This window comes from Lissotriton helveticus, chromosome 1_2 (genome assembly GCF_964261635.1).
Source record: "Lissotriton helveticus chromosome 1_2, aLisHel1.1, whole genome shotgun sequence".
NCBI lineage: Eukaryota > Metazoa > Chordata > Amphibia > Caudata > Salamandridae > Lissotriton > Lissotriton helveticus.
In genome coordinates, this window is record NC_136058.1 from 157,225,338 (window position 1) to 157,245,548 (window position 20,211).

The 20,211-nt window shown below is 43.9% G+C and overlaps 1 long non-coding RNA gene across 1 annotated transcript in view; it reads right to left on the bottom strand.

The window, feature by feature from the left end:
- Nucleotides 1–13,366: 13,366 nt before the first annotated feature.
- Nucleotides 13,367–20,211, bottom strand: part of LOC144799220 (uncharacterized) — a 323,273-nt gene continuing 316,428 nt past the window's right edge. Inside the window, exon 6 of the long non-coding RNA XR_013603778.1 lies at nt 13,367–13,816. This is a non-coding gene — a long non-coding RNA (uncharacterized LOC144799220). The remainder of the gene's footprint in view (nt 13,817–20,211) is intronic.

Below are 20,211 nucleotides of genomic sequence, written 5' to 3' on the forward strand. Positions count from 1 at the left end.
CTACCAAAAAATAGTCGATTCTTGTATACTGTTTATATTTTTTGCTGTAAAAAGAAAATTCTCTTACAGCTCCATATTTAGCTCTCCGTACGTAAGTTAAAATCCTTTATGATATTCCTAAGAGCTAAAAAAGAGTTCTTCTAGACTAGTTTAATGTTAGGGCGACAGGCACACTGCAAGTTGGGGTGGCTTTTGAGTCTAACGCAGGGGTGCAGGGTGGGGGGGATTGTATCGGGTGTTTATTGGGGGGCTGGGGGGGGTGCAGGGTGTGTTTTATTTTTTCTCAAGGCAACGTATTGTTTCACTTATGGACCTGGGTGTTGTGTTTGTTGTGGGGTGGGTTCTGCATTCACTTCTGAGATGGGGGGTAGGGGGTTGAAGTTACTGTGTTGGAATGTTAACGGGTTGGGGGATAGGATAAAACGTGGGGTAGTGTTGCAACTACTGAGACGCCTCTCCCCTGATGTAGTGTTACTGCAAGAGACACATCTGATTGGAAACACATGCCATGCTATGAATCAGCGAGGATATCGTCTTGCTGCCCACTCCGGATTCACTACCGGTTCTAGAGGGGTGGGTATTCTAGTTAAGAACTCCCTCCCCCTGGAGGTAGACGACATAATCCTCGATGACAAGGGGCGCTATGCTGCTCTCACTGGTAGGTGGGAGGGGAAGACTGTTTCACTGCTTTCTGTATACGTCCCTCCTGGTCTGCAGAGTACAACTTTTTCTGATTTGGGGAGAGTAGTTCTGGGACTTCCAGATGGCGTCCTGGTGATAGGTGGAGATTTCAATTCTGTCGTCTCTGGCAGGGAGGACCGCTACCCCTCCAGGGACCTTGCGAGATCACAGTCGTGGCTGAGTGGCTTTCTGGAGACGCTGGGACTGGTAGATTGCTGGAGGCTACTGCATCCGGGACAGGCGCAATACACCTTCCGCTCTGGTGCTCATGGTAGTCACTCTAGACTTGACTATGTCTTGATGCCAGCAGCACAGGCCTCGTCAGTTAGGAAAGTTAGACACCTGGCTCGGGGTATCTCAGATCACTCCCCATTGTGGCTGTCAATGGACACGAGGACGGGGGCTGAGGGTCGAGTGGCCCCGATTAATGCGTGGTATCTCCACAACCCCAAAACCCGGGCAGAGTTGGTCAAGTCTCTGGATCTGTATTTTGCTGAGAATGTGGGATCTGTGTCCTCTTCTGTTTCACTGTGGGAGGCTTTCAAGACGGTCATCCATGGGCAGGCGCTATCGTTGATCGCTAGTGCCAAGAAAAGCAAAAATGAGGCGGTAGTCCGCCTCGAGACTGAAATAACTGAGTTGGAAGGGGATTTGGAATCAGGTATTACTCATGATAGGGTTCATGTCCTCAGTCTCAAACAACTTGATTATAGGGCATTGGTGACAGACGCTGCTAGAGTCATGAGTAGAGAGCAGCAGGGACGGCTATATGATGTGGGAGACAAGGCCGGGAAACTGATTGCTTGGTTAGACAGGAAGGAGAGGGCGAGTCGTGTTGTCCCTGTGATTGAGAGAGCTGATGGAGTGCGAGTGACTGACCCTGTTGAGATTGTTGAGTGTTTTGCTGAACATTTTCGAAATGTGTATTCCCCAGTCTCCGATAGATCAGAGGAAGACTCACATCTACTCCTACGAGACATTGCTTTGCCTTGCCTGTCGGATTCAGATAGGGACCTGATGGACGCAGCACTTTCGGTTGACGAGGTGGCACTCGCTATTCGTTCTGTCCGCTCGGGAAAAGCTATGGGCCCCAATGGTCTCCCCATCGAGCTTTACAACCTGCGTCCTGACAAAATGGCGCGGTATCTTCGTGATATGTTCCTGGAATCGCGAGATATCGGCTCCCTCCCCCGTGATCAGCGACTTGCGACAATTGTGGTGATTCATAAGGAAGGGAAGCCGCGGGATCGCTGTGCATCTTATAGGCCGATTTCGCTTCTAAATGCGGAGCCCAAGATCCTCGCAAAATTGCTGGCAAACCGCTTGATAACAGTTATCAGTGACCTGATTCATCCGGCTCAATCTGGTTTCATTCCACATCGTAATACAGCATTGAACTTGCGGCGCTTGCATGGCGTTCTCGCGAGAGCAGCGTCACTGCGTGAACCGGCCATCTTGGCTTCCTTGGATGCTACGATGGCCTTTGATACAGTGGAATGGCCTTATCTTTGGGCCGCCCTTGCAAAGTTTGGTTTTGGTCCTGGTTTCATTGGCTGGGTGAAACTTTTGTATGTGGAACCATTAGCTCAGATTGTGGTGAATGGTCGGGTTTCTCCGGCCTTTGTTTTAGGGAGGAGCACGCGGCAGGGGTGTCCGTTGTCCCCGCTTCTTTTTGCCCTCGCCTTGGAACCTCTGGCTGCATGGCTGCGGTGGGAGCCATCGATGAGGGGTATTCAGTGGACCCTAGACTTTGAGGATCGAATATCACTCTATGCAGACGACATCTTGTTGTATCTCACGTCGCCACGAAAGTCGTTGATTGTACTGTTTGATGTGTTGAACTTGTTCGGGAGGAACTCCGGCTTGGTGATTAATTGGACCAAGTCTTGTATCTACGTACTTTCAGGTGACACTCCCTCTTTGCCGCGCGGTTGCCCCATACAGGTGACGCAGATGGGATTTAAATATTTGGGGGTCTTTATTACATTAGACCCCGGGGTCCGTTATGATCGTAATCTGCTTCCTCCGTTCCTACGGTTAAAATCTGACGTTGTGGCCTGGCGCAGACTGCCACTGTCCCCCCTCGGGCGCGCAGCTCTTTTTAAAATGATGTCCTTGCCGCGGTTTTTATACGTGCTTCAGAACACGTTTGATGTCATTCCGGCGAGCTATTTCCGGGAAGTGGAGAGTTTGCAGAGTCGGTTGATATGGGATGGGCGTTCACGGATTGCCCTCGCCAAACTGACACTTCCCTGGTATGACGGCGGTATCGCACTTCTGGATATTAGGGGATACTATTGGGCCTCTCAGCTGGGAGCGATCAATATGCAAGGTACGGTTTGGCGTTAAATCCTGCGTTCGAGATGGATAGGTGGCTGCTACCGGGTGGAGATTATAAAAGGGCGCTTTATTCCAAATCAGAAGGGGGGAAACTTTCGGGACCCACTAAGATTGCGGTGCGAGTGTGGCACTGTGCGACTGCGGCAATGGGATGGAGAGATCGACTGACCCGGGCGACTCCGCTCTATGCATTAGACAGACTGGGCAGCCTATGGAAGACGAAAGGTTTTGAGAAGTGGGATATGATCGGCATTTCCAGGGTGAGTGATCTCTGGGCCAAGGGTAGGATTAAGACTTTTGAGGAGTTGAAGGTAGAATATGAGCTGAGTGACAAGGAATTCTTCCGTTATATACAGATTCGCCACGCGTTGAGTTCGGTTTTTCCTGAAGGCTTTGTCATCCCGGAATCGTCCTCGCTCGAAGATCGGGTGCTTGACGGATATGTTCCTGACAGCACTATCTCTCTGATATACAAGAAGTTGATTAACGATCAAGTTGACCTGTTGGCGCAACTCAGAGAGGTCTGGACCAGTGACGGTCTAGAGTTGGATGACGAGGACTGGCAATCGGCAATAGCCTCACCTAAGGAGGTCGCGATTCCGGCCCGTCTCCGACTCGTACAACTTAAGATCCTGCATCGGGTTTATGTGACCGGCCCCCGCTTGATTCGTATGGGTTATTCTGTGGATGGGTTGTGTAAGCGTGGCTGCGGTTTAATTGGTACTTTCCTCCATATAATTTGGGAGTGCCCGGAGGTAGTAGTGTTTTGGAATCGAGTGCATGCTGTGATGGAGGAGGTCACGGGTGTTGCGCTGTTGCCTGAAGCCAGGCAATGTCTGTTGAATGTCTGGGAACCGACTGATTATGATGTGGCACAGACTCAGTGGGCGACCCTCGCGAATATGGTGGCCAAGAGAGACATTGCGCAGTTGTGGGGTTCCCTGAGACCGCCCACGGTCCTGGCATGGAAGGAGAACATGGACTGGTGTATGTTTAGAGAGAAGACTGTGTACGTGTCACGCGGCAGACCCAAGAAGTGGGGTAAACTATGGGGCCCATGGAACTCCTACCGGGGTGATATATGTACACCTCCCCACACGGATATTTCAGATGTTCCTCTTTCCCCCTGACCCGACATTCCTAATGTTGTCTAAGCTACAATGTATTATGACTCTGATTTTCCCCTGCTCCTCCCCCCTTGCATTGATGATCTGTATTAACCTGTAACGCACTTTCCCTCCTCCTAAAACACATATCCAGCTGTACTACTTTTATTGCCTTGTTTGTTTATGTTTTTCTTCATAATAAAAAGAGTTTAAAAAAAAAAAAAGAGTTCTTCGGTACACGATATTTCACTCTTGAAGTACGATCTAACTGGTTATCAAAAACTAAATTGAAATCTCCTCCTAATATTACCGGCGCAGTGTGTTGTAATAACATACCCACTAATTTCAGAAGGAAACTGGAATTGTCCTCATTAGGACCATAATACACTGCGCATGTATAGGGAGAACTACCTATGGAGAGGACTGCCACCAGCCATCTACCGGACTGATCAGTGTCCCATTTCAGAACCTTAATCCCCTTATTTGCTCTAACAATGATGGCTACCCCCCTCGAGATTCCCTTTTGCCTAGAACATAGTACCTCCTGGACCAAACCTAATTTCCCAAAAACTTGTTTGCACAGTTTGGCCTCTAGATGCGTTTTTTTGTAATAAGTAAACATGAGCTTCAGAATTTTTTAAGTATTCACAAACCCTAGATTGTTTTCTTCCACCCCCAATGCCATTAAGATTCCAGGAGAGGAATTTATTACTGGTTACTCTACTAACAGCCATAACTAAACTTGACCCAAAAAGTGCCCACCTTCCAGAGCTCTAACCAACGATATGACAATTTTGCATCATATGAGGAAATTTTTTCATTTTCACCCCCCCCCAGTGACCCCTCCCAAGCCCTCCCCAAGGGAACCCTCCGATCTACCAGGCGCTGTTCTCACTTTTTAGGGAGCCCCCCTGCACCCTCGGCACTGCAGCTTATGAACATTTTTTATTATTTTTGCGGAATCATGATGCAGTTTTCCTCTTTATCCGTTTTTTTTCTTTTTTTTAATCTTTATCTCAACCCAACATATATTCTAGTGAAAAAAGAAGAAAAACTATTTTTTTTTATATAGGGTTTAACTTTTTTTTTCTCTTTTCTTTTTTTTTTCTTTTTTTTTACCCCACACCCTTCATCAATCACCTGTTCAAATCGTCTAATAATTGAAAACCTAACTATTTCCTCATTTGGGACAAAAGTTCGTCAACTTCCTCCGGATTATTGCAGTTATACATTTTATTATTCCACATCACCTTTAGAAGGGCTGGAAACTTCATCTCACCTGCGCCCCCAGTGACCTAAGTTCTGGCATCCTCGAACCTAATTCCCACTGCCTCTGGGCTGTCCGGCCACCTATGTCAGATCGAATTTGATATGGGTTGGCTGTATAGTGAAGGGTGGATCGTGTGAGACACCTACTTAGAATTAATTCCTTAATGCTGTAAGTCTGGAAATTAACAAGAATCTTCCTAGGCGCCTTCCGGTCAGGGTGTAGCCTAAAGGGGTCTCTGTGCACCCTCTGAATCTCTGCCTCAAGATCAATATCGGGCCGGTCCTTCAAGACCCCATCCCATAGTAATTTACAGACAAATCCCTTGATATCTTCCACTTCCTCACCCTCTGGAATTTTCAAGATTCTAAGGTTATTCCTGCGGGTCTGCATCTCCAGCCTTTCCATATCCATCATAAGAGACCGATTTTGTGCTTTTAGAGTATCAATGTCCTTGGAATTCCCCGATGTGGACTCCGATAGCATAGAGACCTTACTCTCTCTCTCTCTCTCGAGAGAGAGAGAGCCAGTCCGAGTACATATGTCCTCTAGTTTAGTCTCCAACAAATCAAATCTGTCATGCAGACTTTTTTGATGAGCCTCTGAGACCTCAAACTTACTCAATAGGTTCTCTCTCAATGATTGAAATAAAAGACCAATCCTGTCCCCTTCTAACTCAGTACTAACTGGAACCACTAACTGCTGAGGGACAACACTGCCTTGAGAAGTCCGCTGGGTCTGTACCGAAGTATGAGCCTGAACCTGAACCTGGACCGAGGCCCGGGACTGTGTTAGAGGTATCTGTGATGTTTGAAGTTTACTGGGGTCAACATGGACCAGGGGCAAGAATGGGTCTGCGAGTTCTACCATTACCGGGGACCCTTGCAGCTCTATTGGAGGGAGAGAGGCATCACTGGGTATAACTGCTGCTGCGGGACTGCCAGCTGAACCCGCACACAGCCCCGCTTCTGAGTTCTCTGGGTCTTCCCCATCCTGGATAGTTCCCAAAAGTGTATATCGATTTCCCAGGGTCATGGTAGTCAGAACAGATGGATTCGAAACCTGATCTATTGCCCCAGCATCTGTTGCCGTCACCCCCTTCGGGCCAGCCAGGTGCTCCATGATCTTGAAGTAACTCTCAAGCGACGGGGTACTCTTTTGTGCCTGCACCTGTTGAGACGCCTTAGTACTTCCAACCTTCTTGGCCCCCCACTTTTTCTTCTTTTTATAGGGAGTTAATGGGGTTGGTCCCTCCCTCTCCACTGTGACCGCAGAGTCCAATACCCCCTTTAACTTCAGCTCTTGTTTGGACCTCAGCTGGTACCTATTTCTGTTTTTTGACTCCTCTGCAGCCTCACTCAGTTTGCCCCCACTGACTGCAGGGAGAACTGCCACTGGATCTGGCCCCACAGACTCCTCAATCGGTTTAATGGCGCCCCCTCCCCTCTCAGGGGGTTCATCGAATTCACTATTTGAAGTGCTGCTGCTGCTGCTGCTGGTGACACCAACTCCATACAGCCTCCCCCTTTTGGAGCCTCCTTACCAGCGTATGAAGTGCAGAGAGACGTTACCGCTGAAAATTGCCCCCAGCAAATCGGACCTCTAAAGTGTATCAGCAAGAGCGCAACCCGAGTCCGATTCCTCAGATTGCTCCGGTGTTCTCTAACCGATGGAGCCGCCACTGCAACTGCTACTGCCGCCTTCGGTGTAAAACAGTCCCGCCTGCAGCTTGCAATCGCTGCGTCCTCTATCCCCATATGCTTCAGGGTCCTAGCGCCCCAGAGTGCCTCTGCTGCTACCGGAAAAGAGAAAGACGCCGATTACTGGTAAATGCCCTAAAAACACAACAATACGATAACCCCCAGTCTCTCACCGCATCAACTAAAGGCCGCCATCCTATCCTCCGCTATTTGCCTGCCGCTGCCGCCTGCAGTGCCGCTGTGCTACGGAGCTCCGCGACCGGCGTTAGCCTGCCGCCGCCATGTTCCCCATTCCCAGGTGCAGTATCTCAGTGCTAATCAAACACCTTATGGTAGATACATTACACTTTATTTGTGCTGGTTTTTTATTAGTCAGAATCATTTACAGTGCTGTCTTGATGAACAGCTTTTTTATTTTTTTAACTTAATTTAATAAAATCTTCAAGAAAACTACATGTGTATGTGTGGTAATGTGATAAGTGTAGTTCAGCACATCAACATTGGCCACTGTCTCCTGATGCACAGTTGTGTGTGCGGATGTGCTAAATGTTATTTTTACAACTTAATCCAAAAAATAGCCTTTATTCATATGCTGCTATTTCATCATTACATTTTTCCAAATATTTGAAAACTAAATAAAGTCACACGTGCATCTCTGTCCCACAATGGTTTTTGGGGTGAACCCTTCATCAGAGGCCCAGTTTATACATTGCTGGATTCTGGCGGTTTGGTGGTTAGCATTACAAATGGAATGACAATGTATGACTTTTATATACTTGATTTGATTTGATTTGCATAGTGCGCGTATACCCAAGGGCATCTTGGCGCTGAAATTGACAGGACGTTGGAGTTGGCAGGACCTAATGATGCTGATACGAAATTCGAGCAGAATCAGTTGGAGAATAGTCATGTTTTCAGTAATCTTCTAAAAGACATGAGCGACGTGCTGCGATGGCAGGAGGTTCCAAGTTTTCGCTGTCCCCCATAGGATGCTTCTGCCCCCCAGAGAACCTGCTTGAACTTGGGTATTAGTAACAGTTTTGAATGAGATAATCTTACATTTCTGGCTGGCATAACAGGACTAACAGGTAGTGGCAGCGCCTGGGGGTTCTTTTTTCTGGGAACTGCATTGCAATACACAACGCTTCATCGCGCATGATAATACTCTTCACAGGAAGCTCTAACAGCGTGGGGCATGATTTAGATGTCGGCGTTGTAGAAATATTTTAAGTACATTTTAAACTGTCACACATTATTTTGCGTACTGCACTGAAGTGTTTTGAGGTGTAATTGCTTTTTTCCATCTGTACCTCGCCCCGTTTCCACCGCGGCTGCCTGTACCGTTTGTGTGGAGGGCGAGGCGCCATCTTGGAGCGGGCCGGACCGTACTTAACGGTCTAGCTGCTCTGGGGAGGCTGGGTTCAAAAGGCAATGTGTATCCGGGAGCGCAGCGGACGGGCGCAGCGGGCGTGGCGATGGCACGCCGAAGGTGCGCCTAAGGTAAGCCCGTCTGCGCCCGTCCGCGACCGCACGGGACTAGGGGCTACCGACTCTACGCAAAAACGTTCTTATTCCATCTGTGAATTGTTAGCATTGAAATCGGCAGAACATCTGAGCCCTACGACTCTTCCCCTATACGTGCTGAAACGCACAGACTCTTATGGCATCTCTAAAATCAAGTCTGCCGCCTTTGACCCCACCCGCCCACTAACCATTAAGCAATTATCACTTAAACCAGAAAAAACACTTAACTGCTGGTATCTTAATACGCGTTCTATGATTAAGCACCAAGTCAACCTGTTTTTACTCTTAACATCTGAGAAACCTGACATCCTAATGTTAACAGAGACTTGGCTTACTTTAGACTCCCTACCTGACATTTTAGCAGCTGTACCCTCGGAGTATTATATCCTCTCTTCCAACCGGCCCTCCGGAAAAAAAGGAGGAGGAGTAGCTGCTATTATCCATAAATCCCATAAATTCACTTCCGTCATTAGTCTTAAAAGACACTGAAAATATTGTGTGTAAATTGGACACTGATAATGGGGCAATCCTGGTAACTTTGCTTTATCGCCCCCCACTCTCTATGCCCTCATTTCCTACATTACTGGCAGAACAACTGGCCCCCCTCGTCACAAACTACCCAAAATTTATTCTCGTCGGTGACCTTAATTTTTGGTTTAACAAGTTAGAGGCAGACCAGCAAGCAGCTGAACTCAAGGACTTATTCCTTGACTTAAACCTAACGCAACACATCCATTCCGCCACTCATGACAAAGGCCACAGCCTCGACCAAATTTTGTCCCACAATATGTCACTATCTACTCCTTTTATAGAACCCTGCATCTGGTCTGATCACTTTCTCATTCACTTCTCCTGTACAGTGGACGGGAACAATAAACATACCCTTGGGGCTGGTGGGAATGTCAGGAAATGGAATGGTATCGATACATCTACCTTTCTCGAGACTCTGGCCTCCACTCTACCACTGTTGTCTACAGACACAGATATTAACATCATGGAGGAAAACATCTCGCATTGGCTTTTAGAAGCAGCTGACATCCATGCACCCTGGGCGAAATTCTCTCGCTCTCGTCCCAATGACGCTCACAGATGGTTTACTCCACAATTAAAAACCTTGAAATTGGAGGTACGCCGAAAGGAAAGAAAATGGAGGGCCAACTACCTACCCTTAGATAAAGAAAACTATTGTATAGCCCGTAAAAATTATCAGAAAACCATTTTGATACATAAAACTGAATACTTTTCGGATATTATTACAAGCTCCACAAACAAATCTAGGGACGTATTTAAAATTGTAAATGACCTTAGTAATAGTGAAAGGACCGCCCCCTCTGTGCCTTCTACCCAGGAACTTTGTAACTCTCTTAATTTGTTTTTCACGGACAAAATCAATATTATAAAACAGAGTATTCTGAACTCCCCGTCATCTGTCCCTATGGATGATATCTATTTCAACCCTATTACACTTGACACCTTTTCCCCTATTGACACTAAAACCCTTACTAATCTTTCGAACCGTGTTACATCTGGGTCACCCTATGATGTCTGTCCTCCTTACATCATTAGAGAAGTGATCCAAGCTATCCCACAGGGCATTCTTTCCTTACTAAACAAATCACTTTCTAAGGGCAAGGTGCCTGGCAACTTCAAGAATGCACTACTCATCCCGTTAATAAAAAAACAAGGAGCAGACCCTCATAACCCGGTCAATTACCGACCCATCTCTTTACTCCCCTATCTCTCCAAATTACTGGAACCCCCCGTTGCCAACTGCATGTCTAAGTTTATCGAAGACTCCGATTACTTAGAGCCTAACCAAGCCGGTTTCCGTCCCTGTCACTCGACGGAATCCGTGATTTTGGCCATCCAAAATACTATGCAATCCAACGCGGACAAAGGTACACATCAGGCGTTGGTGCTTCTTGATTTATCGGCGGCGTTCGACACGGTTGACTATTCGATTCTGATCAACCGTGTCGAACAGGCCGGTCTAAGAGGCCCCGCACTAAGTTGGATTGCTTCCTTTATCTCTGGACGCACACAAGCAGTTAGGCTTGGCTCCTTTACAGCACCTACAACTTCATCCACTTATGGGGTCCCCCAGGGATCCTCACTATCACCTTTATTATTTAATCTTTATCTCCGCCCTCCTCTACACTCCTTAAAACAATTTAATGTTATTATTTACAATTACGCAGACGACCTTCAACTCGTGTTTACGCTTAACACCTCAGACTCTGTTGCGCAATTTCAGAACACCATGCAACACATTCAGAGGTGGATGAGTCTTAACCATCTCAAACTCAACCCAGGCAAGACAGAACTGATCTTGCCTGGGAAAAGCGAGCTGAGTTGGGGTCCACACTTCTGGCCACCTGATCTGGGAAACTCAACAAACGAAATCCACTTCTGTCAAGAGTCTGGGCGTTACTCTTAGCGCCGATCTCTCACTGAAAGGACAAGTGGGTGCTGTCGTTTCTGCCAGCTCTTACCAACTGAGAAAAATTTTAAAAATCTCTCAATTTCTAACTCATACCGCACTCATTCAGGTTGTAATAGCCTGTCCTTTCCCGGTTGGACTTTTCTAATAGTCTTTACCTAGGACTCCCAGTTGGTTTGCTGAAAAGACTCCAACTTGTTCAAAACCAAGCAGCCAGATTGATCCTCAAACAGCCGAAATGGCAGTCTATTAGACCCGGCCTAGAACATCTTCACTGGCTGCCGGTGGAACAGAGAGTCTTATTTAAAACTGGCTGCATCATTCATAAAACCCTACACAACACCGGTCCCAAATTTATTGCGCAACTTGTGTCCAGATACAGCCCCTCATTAAACCTCCGCTCTGCTAAAAAAGAGCTTTTAATTATCCCGTCTTTTAAGAAAAAACGGCTGGGCAGCAGCTCCTTTCACCATTTAGCAGCCACCCTTTGGAATTCTCTCCCATTATCTTTGAGACAATGCCCAGACCTCCTCACATTTAGGCATTCTTTTAAGACATGGCTTTTTAGACAAGCTTACTATTAGCTTCACTACCTTGTGTTATGTTCCTCTTTCGATAGCGCCATGAAGCCCAAGGGCGTACGAGCGCTGAATAAATACATTTTAACATAACATAACATAACATATATCATTTCAAGTGCGTATTTAAATGCAGTGGTCCTTTACCCTGAAGGGTTTTATATACTAGGCGCTGTGATTTGAATGTAATTCTTTTATCCACTGGAAGCCAGTGGAGCGCTCTCAATCTATGGTAGACTGGTTCATATTTGGGGATGTCCCGTATTAATCTAGTTGCAGCATTCTGCAATCGCTGCAGACTTAGTAACTACTGGGATTGTATCCCCACATATAGGGCATTGCCATAGTCCAGTCTGGAAAGGGCCATGGTTGCGACAACTGTTTATAATGCATCTGGGGGAATGAAAGGACGGATCTTCCTGATCATCTTTAAAATATCCCAGAAGGTGGAGGCAAGTTTGTTAATCTGACAATCAAATGTCAAACTGTCATCAAAGACAACACCTAGGTTCTTAACCTTAGGGAATGGAATTGGGCATTCGCCCAAATTGGCCGGCCACGATCTCGGAACAACTTCAGTGTGTATAGAAGTGAAGACGCAAAACAAATAGGTGAAATTGAACAAACATAAACGGTTACACATCTTTAAATGAGCAGTCTTAGCATACTTATGTGTGACATTTTATGTCACATAGTACATAAGTTCATACGTCCCAGAGAATATGACATTGTGCATTAGACATACAGAAGCTTATAAAAAGTCTTGAAAGAGCTGCTCCATATTTCTTGTAGAATGACGGATCTCTGAGAAGGAGGGAGAATTTTCGTGGGTGGAATGTGGTGTTTTCAAGATGGATTCACAAATACAACCACAGGGCTGTCTGTGAACAGTGATGTCAAATCACCAAAGGGGAGGGATGCCCCTTGCCCATAAGATTCAGGATGTGGCTTCATATGAGCTTTGGATCACCATTGAAAGCAGAGGAAGTGATGCCAAATGAAGATGGACACCTATTGTGTACCTAACCAAGATTGAACAAGAAGGAGCACAAGACTTAAACTTGTCTTCACCAATAACAGCCGTCCTCAATAACAGTTTAGATGAGGACAAAGAGTTGAAATATACAGTATTATCCTTTCATGAACATCACTTCTCTACATATGCTCATTGAAGTTGCACCTAAAAGACGTAAGAATCAAATTACAAAATTAATTGTTCAGAATTTGAAGTTTGTTAAGAAAGACATTGGCACATCTTTTCTCCTTATCAGTAACTCTGCGTTGATTGTTCGAAATTTTGATTAGATGGTAGGATTTAAGGTTGTAGAGGTGGGTGTGATGGGACGGTGGGCTTGAGGGTAGGGGGAAAATACATACAGTTATGTTAACTGTAGAATGAAATGTAGGATAAGCTAGTTCCATGTCTTTGATCCATCATTGGATCGAATTAGGGCTCGCAATCCTCTGTAGTCATAACTGAGTTAGGAATTTGATTGTCTTACAATTACTTTTCTTTCAACTATGCCAAATTAAGTCTATAAAAATATAATTGAGCACAGTCAAAATTTTGCTTGATCAGATCAAATTATCTTCACTTTTGTGACACAATTATTTTCTGAGAAACGTCAAATGACTTTCTTTATTTCACTGAAACATAAAATGTTTTTACATTTGATTATTAACAAAAAAAGTACAAATGCAACATTGTTCTCTTGTTAACGAACGAGGACCCCAAGGAAAGAGAAAACAAACATATGTTGACAAAGCCAAGGTTAATAGTATTCTTCTCTAGTGAACAAACTGCTTCAAAAAAAGTTAATTGAGCCAGTATTGTAAGTAGTGCTATGCCAAATGAAATGTTGATGAAATCTCCTGGAACAGCCATCCTTCTCTCCTATGTTGATTGTCATTTTCTAAATTAGTAGCAAACAGCAAAGTGATTGAAAAATTGTCTGAATTAATCTCACCCACTGCTGATTACTTGGGAGGTATCCACTTCCATCGTTTTTCATCACTATTCCACTCTAGGCCAAATACAGCCATATGGAAATCTACGTTGGTCTTGCTCCACAAGGAAAAGTCCAGTCCAAACTGCCAGACCACAACCCTTCAAGAAACACGATCAACCTCTGGCCGGGTTCAGCTTACTTAGGCCTCATCACTGAGTTATAGTTTGAGTTCTATGACACAGTAAAGAATGGAAATCCACAGTGAGAAATAAGAGATCTACTCAGTTTCTAAAAGGTGAATTTTGAAGGTTCTGTTTTTTCTGTTTTTATTTTTCATCAATTAGCTTTACAGAACAATATCAATATTTAACTTACTATTTCCTAATGCAGTTCAAGTTTTACACTTCTGCAGGGCAACACATTCAATGATTAATTTGTGATCAAAATGTTAAACTATATCACGCCTTTTATTCAAAACGTACTATTAACATCAGTAATAGCAGGTATTTTAGTATTTTCTTTTATTATGTGAGATAATACCTGTGCCCTCTCTGTTTAGCAATAATAAAATCATACTTTCATTACATAAGAATATTTGTATTTCCATCACTTTTCACCACACCTTCATTTGTAACCTGCTTTCCTCCTTAATTCACCGTCTTCAGATGCGTAAAGGATACATTAGAGAGAAGTAATAGTCAATGTTCCTGTTTTAAGCAGACATCACAACCCCCATTTAGATTTATTGTTTTTTTTTAATCATGTGGTCACCTTATCTACTCAGTCCAAGTGGTTATGTGAATATCAATCCCATTATACCCATTATAAAAAGCTTTAGAGCAAGCAAAAGATAGAAAGTCTAAAAAAACAAGAATATGGCACAGGCACCAAAACAAAAAACTGATAACATGAAATTAAAGTGTGTATATTATATGCACGCACAGGCAGCTATCTTTAAATAGGCTTTACTATTATTGAAAGTACAGGCATGAGCAGCAATCTATCAATGATTGATTGATGAAAGTAAAAACTATAAAAGATGGCAATGCATCTGTGTGCAGGCACGCGCATAGGCACCATCATTTAAAAATTTTTGTAATACTGTAATGTAGTAAATTGGGTACAGTACCAATTTTAACGGTTTTTGTAATAAAGTACTACAGGGAATTGGTTTCGTTGTTGAAAGGGGGGGAACTCTACTAAAGCAGTGTGAAACACAAGCAAACCCCAAATTAACCTGTGCTTACATTAACTCTCTGGTGGCTTGGAACAAAACAGGCAGGCTGAACTTAGAAGCAATGTGTTAAGTATTTATGCAGCTCTACAAACAGTAATAAGGTGAAAATAAAACACCAGACAAATGGCCAATTTAGAAAAATCAAGAAAAATGTTATACATTATTTGACACTAAAAGAACAAAAAGGCATTCAGTAGAACTAGAGATATGCAATTTTAAAGGTTTTAGGTGAAAATAGTGCTTAAAAGCAGAACGCGCTAACTGTGGTTATCTGTCAGTCAGTCAGTCAGTCAATTATTTTTATTCGATTATTAAAAATCATAAAAGAATGAGCATAATTACATAGCAATTCATCAAGGCACAAGTTAATACATAATTCAACAAATAATCAATATTCGAAAACATTTTAAAATCACAATATACAAAATAGAGCATATAAAATTTTTAAGAGGTATTAAAAAGTTTAAAGTTTAAAAAGTTTAAAAAGAGACCCTCCATAAAACAAAATTTTAAAAGAAAAAAGGGAAGTCAGTATTCAATATTCAGTAAAATGCCTAACTCTAGTGCGGTTCTTATTTATCCGTACTCCTGCAACTAAAAAACTAGCGACATGGAAAGCTACTTTAACACTTGGAAGGAGTTGCAAAAACATCAACGCTGGTTTGACCTGAATAAAACCTTGGTTACGCAGGATTGGAAACAAATATCTTTTTCTGATATCAATATAATGTCCACAAAACATGATAAAATGTGTCGTGTCCTGAGTAGAAAAGTGGTCACAATCACATGGTTCAGCATCATCAGGTCTACTCCAATTTTTATAATTGCCCAAGAAAAGATGGATCAAATCAAGACGAAATCTCGTTAGAAGGAAACGATGGTATGGTTTTGTTACCAGGACAAGGTATGGTTCCATTCCTGGAACAGATGACAACATACAATGTTTCCTTACCGTGGGTTTTCTAAGCTCTATAGCTTCCCTCTCCAGAACATATAACTTAGTCAGGGTATTTTTTACTATTTTAAGATCATCCTGGCTAATCAAGTCTGGAGAAGAAAAAAGCTCCGGACGTCCGGTAAGAGTCAGCTGTGTTTGTACAAATTTTACCCACGGGATATGTAGGGCTCTATCCAGGGCTAAACAATCTTTTAAAATAATGTGATTTAAAGTGAGCTCCTGGTTAAGCCAAGTTTTCATCCATCCAATAACTGGGGCTAATTTCAGGGTGTCCGTTATATAGCCCAAACCTAGCTCTGCGTGTAATACGTAAGTGGGAGTCGATTGGGGGACTGAAAGCAGAGATTTCAAAAATTTATTTTCTGCTTTTTGAATTTTATCGTGACTAGTATACCCCCAAATGGCAGAGCCGTACTGGGCAATGGACACACATTTTGCTTTGTAGACTTTGATAATGCTTTCCATGGGACGGGCCCCTAATTTTTTAGCAAATCCAAGCAACCCCGCTGCCGCTCTAGCAACAGCGTTGCTTTTAACAGAGTGCTGGGGGCCCCAAGTGCCCTTTTCATCAAAGGTCACCCCTAAGTATGGGAAAGATGGGACTCTCCTAACCTCTTTCCCTGTGCAGAAAAATGTTTTAGTCTTTCTTTTCCTGCCTGCGACTCCTGCGATCATCACATGGGATTTCTCTGTATTGGTTTTCATGTCTAACGAGGTCATGAAATCCCCAAAGGATGAGAGGAGTTTGTTCAGTGCCACTCCAGAGCGTGCTAGTAAGACTGCATCGTCCGCATACAGGAAGACAGGTAACTTTGTTTCACCTGCACGCGGAATATCAATATGAGATGCAGCCATAACTTTCTCCAGGTCATTTATATAAAGAGTGAAAAGTAGGGGGGCAAGGATACATCCTTGCCTAACCCCCCTCTCCGAGTTAAAGTAACAAGTGCATCTTCCTTCCCTAGTCACTCTAACTGAGGTCTTTAGGTCCCTATGTATTTCAGCTAGATATTCAACCAAAGGAGGATCAATGCCCATGACCAGAAGGATCCTCCACAGCTTAGCCCTGTTAACCAGGTCGAAAGCTGATGAGAGGTCCATAAAGGCCATGTACAGAGAATCCCCCTTGGCGATCACATATTTATTTAGGATTAGTTCCAGGTTTAGGCATTGGTCTATAGTGCCTCTTTTGGCCCTAAAGCCATACTGTGCATTTGATAAAATGTCCTTCCCTTCTATGAGCTGGGTCAGTCTACCTAAAAGGACTCTCCCCAGGATTTTGAAGCTTGAATCTATAAGGGAGATTGGCCTATAACAGGCTGGGTCTGTCCTTTGTCCTTTTTTAAAAATAGGTACTATTGTGGACTTTGTCCAACTGATAGGAAAAATGTGGTCCCTAGTAGCATTAAAAATATTTGTAAGAATCTTGGTACTAAATTCAGGAGCGCTTTTGAATAAATCTGGAGGGACCCCATCAGGTCCCGGTGCCTTTTTGCAGAGTGTGTCATGAATTGCTTTCTTAACCTCCTCTGGAGTAAAGGCTGGGATTATGGTTTTAGTTTGCGAAAATAGCGTCTCGCAATCTGAGGGGATATCAGGGCAACTGTAAATGTTGCTGAAATGTGTCACCCATTTATCGTCTGGTACAACACAATCTGCTCTCTGGTTATTGTGTCCTACGAAATATGGGTGATTTATAATTGCCCAAAATTTGGCACTGTCTCGTTGTGTTTCGGGCAATAATAATTCGCTCCAGGCCTCGTTTTTTATCTCGAGTTTCCTCACTCTGATAGCGTGGTTATACTGCTTCCTAAGTAACGCTATCTATACTTTGTCTCTAGGTTTATTTTTTAAAGCCTTTAAGAGAATAGCGTGAGCCTTGGAGCAATTTGAATCAAACCATCCGGGGCCCCTGAATCCATCTGCTTTTGCCTTTGTCTTGACGGTCAGATCTAAGTTGACCTGTCGGCAAATGGCATCAAAGGCCTCGATCATGTTGGAGCCAGAATTCTTATTGTCCAGACAGATTGCTACCTCACCCTCTACTTTTGCCAGGGTTTCCTGCAAAAAGGTAATAGGGGTCACTTGGTCCCACTTCAGTCTCCGATTCTGATCTTTTAAGACTAATTTTGTAGCACATAAGATATCAGCCTTTCTTTTTCCCAAGACTCCCTGAGATATAATCTCTAAAATCACAGGATTGTGATCACTAAAAACTGTCGTTTCTGCCTTATAGATGTTAACTTCAGGTAGAAGGCTAGAAGATAAAAAAATATAATCTATAATTGTGCCTGTATTATTGCCCACATATGTCGATAACCTCGGGCCTATAGGGCGACTAGATGATTCATAAAGGTTCAAAGTGGCTAGAAGCGATTCCAACATCTGCCCACGTGGTGTATGTTCAAAATGTGGTGGAGAGGAAGGGGAGGAAAATTCCTCTTGATCCACATAGCAATCCGCATGGCATGGATGAATATTAAAATCTCCCATGAGGATCACTTCGTATCCATGGGTACTGTTCTCACTGTGGGTAGACAGGAATTCCTCTAAAAATGCCAAATGCTCATTTAGAATTTGACTGACAGGGGAATTATAAAAGTTAACTAATAATATGGGAGAGGAATTCGATATGGATAGTTCAACCGCTAAGCAATTTATTGAGCTAGATTTAATGTATCTTGGCTTTCCTTGGAGGTCTAAATAATATATATGGCCAAGCCTCCCTTTGCCCTTCCTGCATTGCTAGGATCTGCAGGAACAAAAAAATGGGAAAAGCCGTCCAGAGCCAAGCTGTCTGACGTTTCCCAAGTTTCTTGGAAGGCAAGAACATCGTAGGATCTAATTATATCAAGCCAATTCTTGTCATTAATTTTGGCTCTGAGACCAGCGATGTTCCAGCTCATAATTTTGCATGCCCCAATGCCTGCAAAACTCCGCACTGATGGACTAAGTACAGGCTGAAGGTCATCGCCTCCATTTTCCTGTCTTGGGGGGAGTCAATCATTCTGATCCAGAAAAGACAGTGGAGCATAGCGGTTGGACAGTTGAAGGGGATGTGCAATCGGGTTAAATTGTGCTGGATGGTGGTGGTAAGCTGCTATGTTTTGCCCTGATTCCTGATCCCATCTAAAAGTCGAATCCCAATTACTATCCCACCCTGGGGCTGGGGTCCTTGGATAGGTGACTTTCTGCTGCTCACCATAAAAAAACTTTAGAGTCAAGGGAACAACATTGCCCCGTCTGCGTTGGGGAGGGAATATATTAGCAAGAATATTGGGGAGGACTTCATTTGCTGAGAAACTCACTGCCACGCAATCCCCTTTGAATTTTTTCGGGCGGTTTCCCAACCAGGGGACCCTAGTTACTGACTTAATAACCCTAGCCAGGTGATGCTTCCCCCCTGGTGCAAACCGCATATTACTAGTCATCCAATGTAGCGCCTTACTACTAAGGGAAGTAGGGCTTTCCACTATTCCCTCTTCCAATGGAGGGACATTTGCTAAGACCAAGACCACAGGTGTAGCTTCTACTAAGAATTGTAGGGGGTCTGGTGTGTGCGTTTGTGCTGAGGGGTTGTTTGCCGGAGGGATTATATCTGTGGGAATGTTGACTAACAGAGAACCCTCACTGTTATCAAGCAGTATTGGTGGATAAGAAGATGGAATCTCCTCTGGCAATTGATTACCTGCTTGTTCAGTTACAACATCTCCAGTAGATTTCCCCCTATATTATTATTTAAATGTGTGACAATTTTAGTTATATTTTCTACCCCATCAGCGACCAAGGTATGAAGTCCACCCAACTTTTTTACCTCTGCTTGCAATTTATAAATTTTTGATATTAGAGGTTTAATGATGGTGTTAATTTTTGTCTCAAGGAATTCACTAATTTTTTCAAAGAAGGCATCCTCAAGAGATAATTTGGGTGAGTCCTCATCACAAACCACTGACTTATCTTTTGGAGTAGTAACCCTCTTCCGTTTTGCCCCTGGACGTAGCCCCACCCGCTTTGTTTTTTTTTTAGTACATTGTCGTTTTGGCCTGGCATTTTGTCTTGTGGGGGACTGTTCATCCGCTGAGGCACAGATCTGTTTTTCTAGTTCAAGTTCGGTATCTGTGTCTATGTTTCCCTCAGCCTCTTCGTTTAATCCTTCAAGTACTGGAGTAACATTATCAGATGTGTCAATAGAGCCTTGGGGAGTAGAACCGCTACTAATAACCACAAAATGAGCTTCTTGCAGGATAGTATCATCAATCAAGATAGATGCGGAAGGTGATAAACATTGCATGTCAGGGGACTGACTCAGTCCCAGGGATTCTCTTCTTTGCGTGTTAATCTTTTTAATGGTCTGCACCAAATAATTATTAATAGTGTTTGACTGAGCTTCCGCTTGTTTCTTAGGCATCTTTAGCGTTGTCCACACAAAAC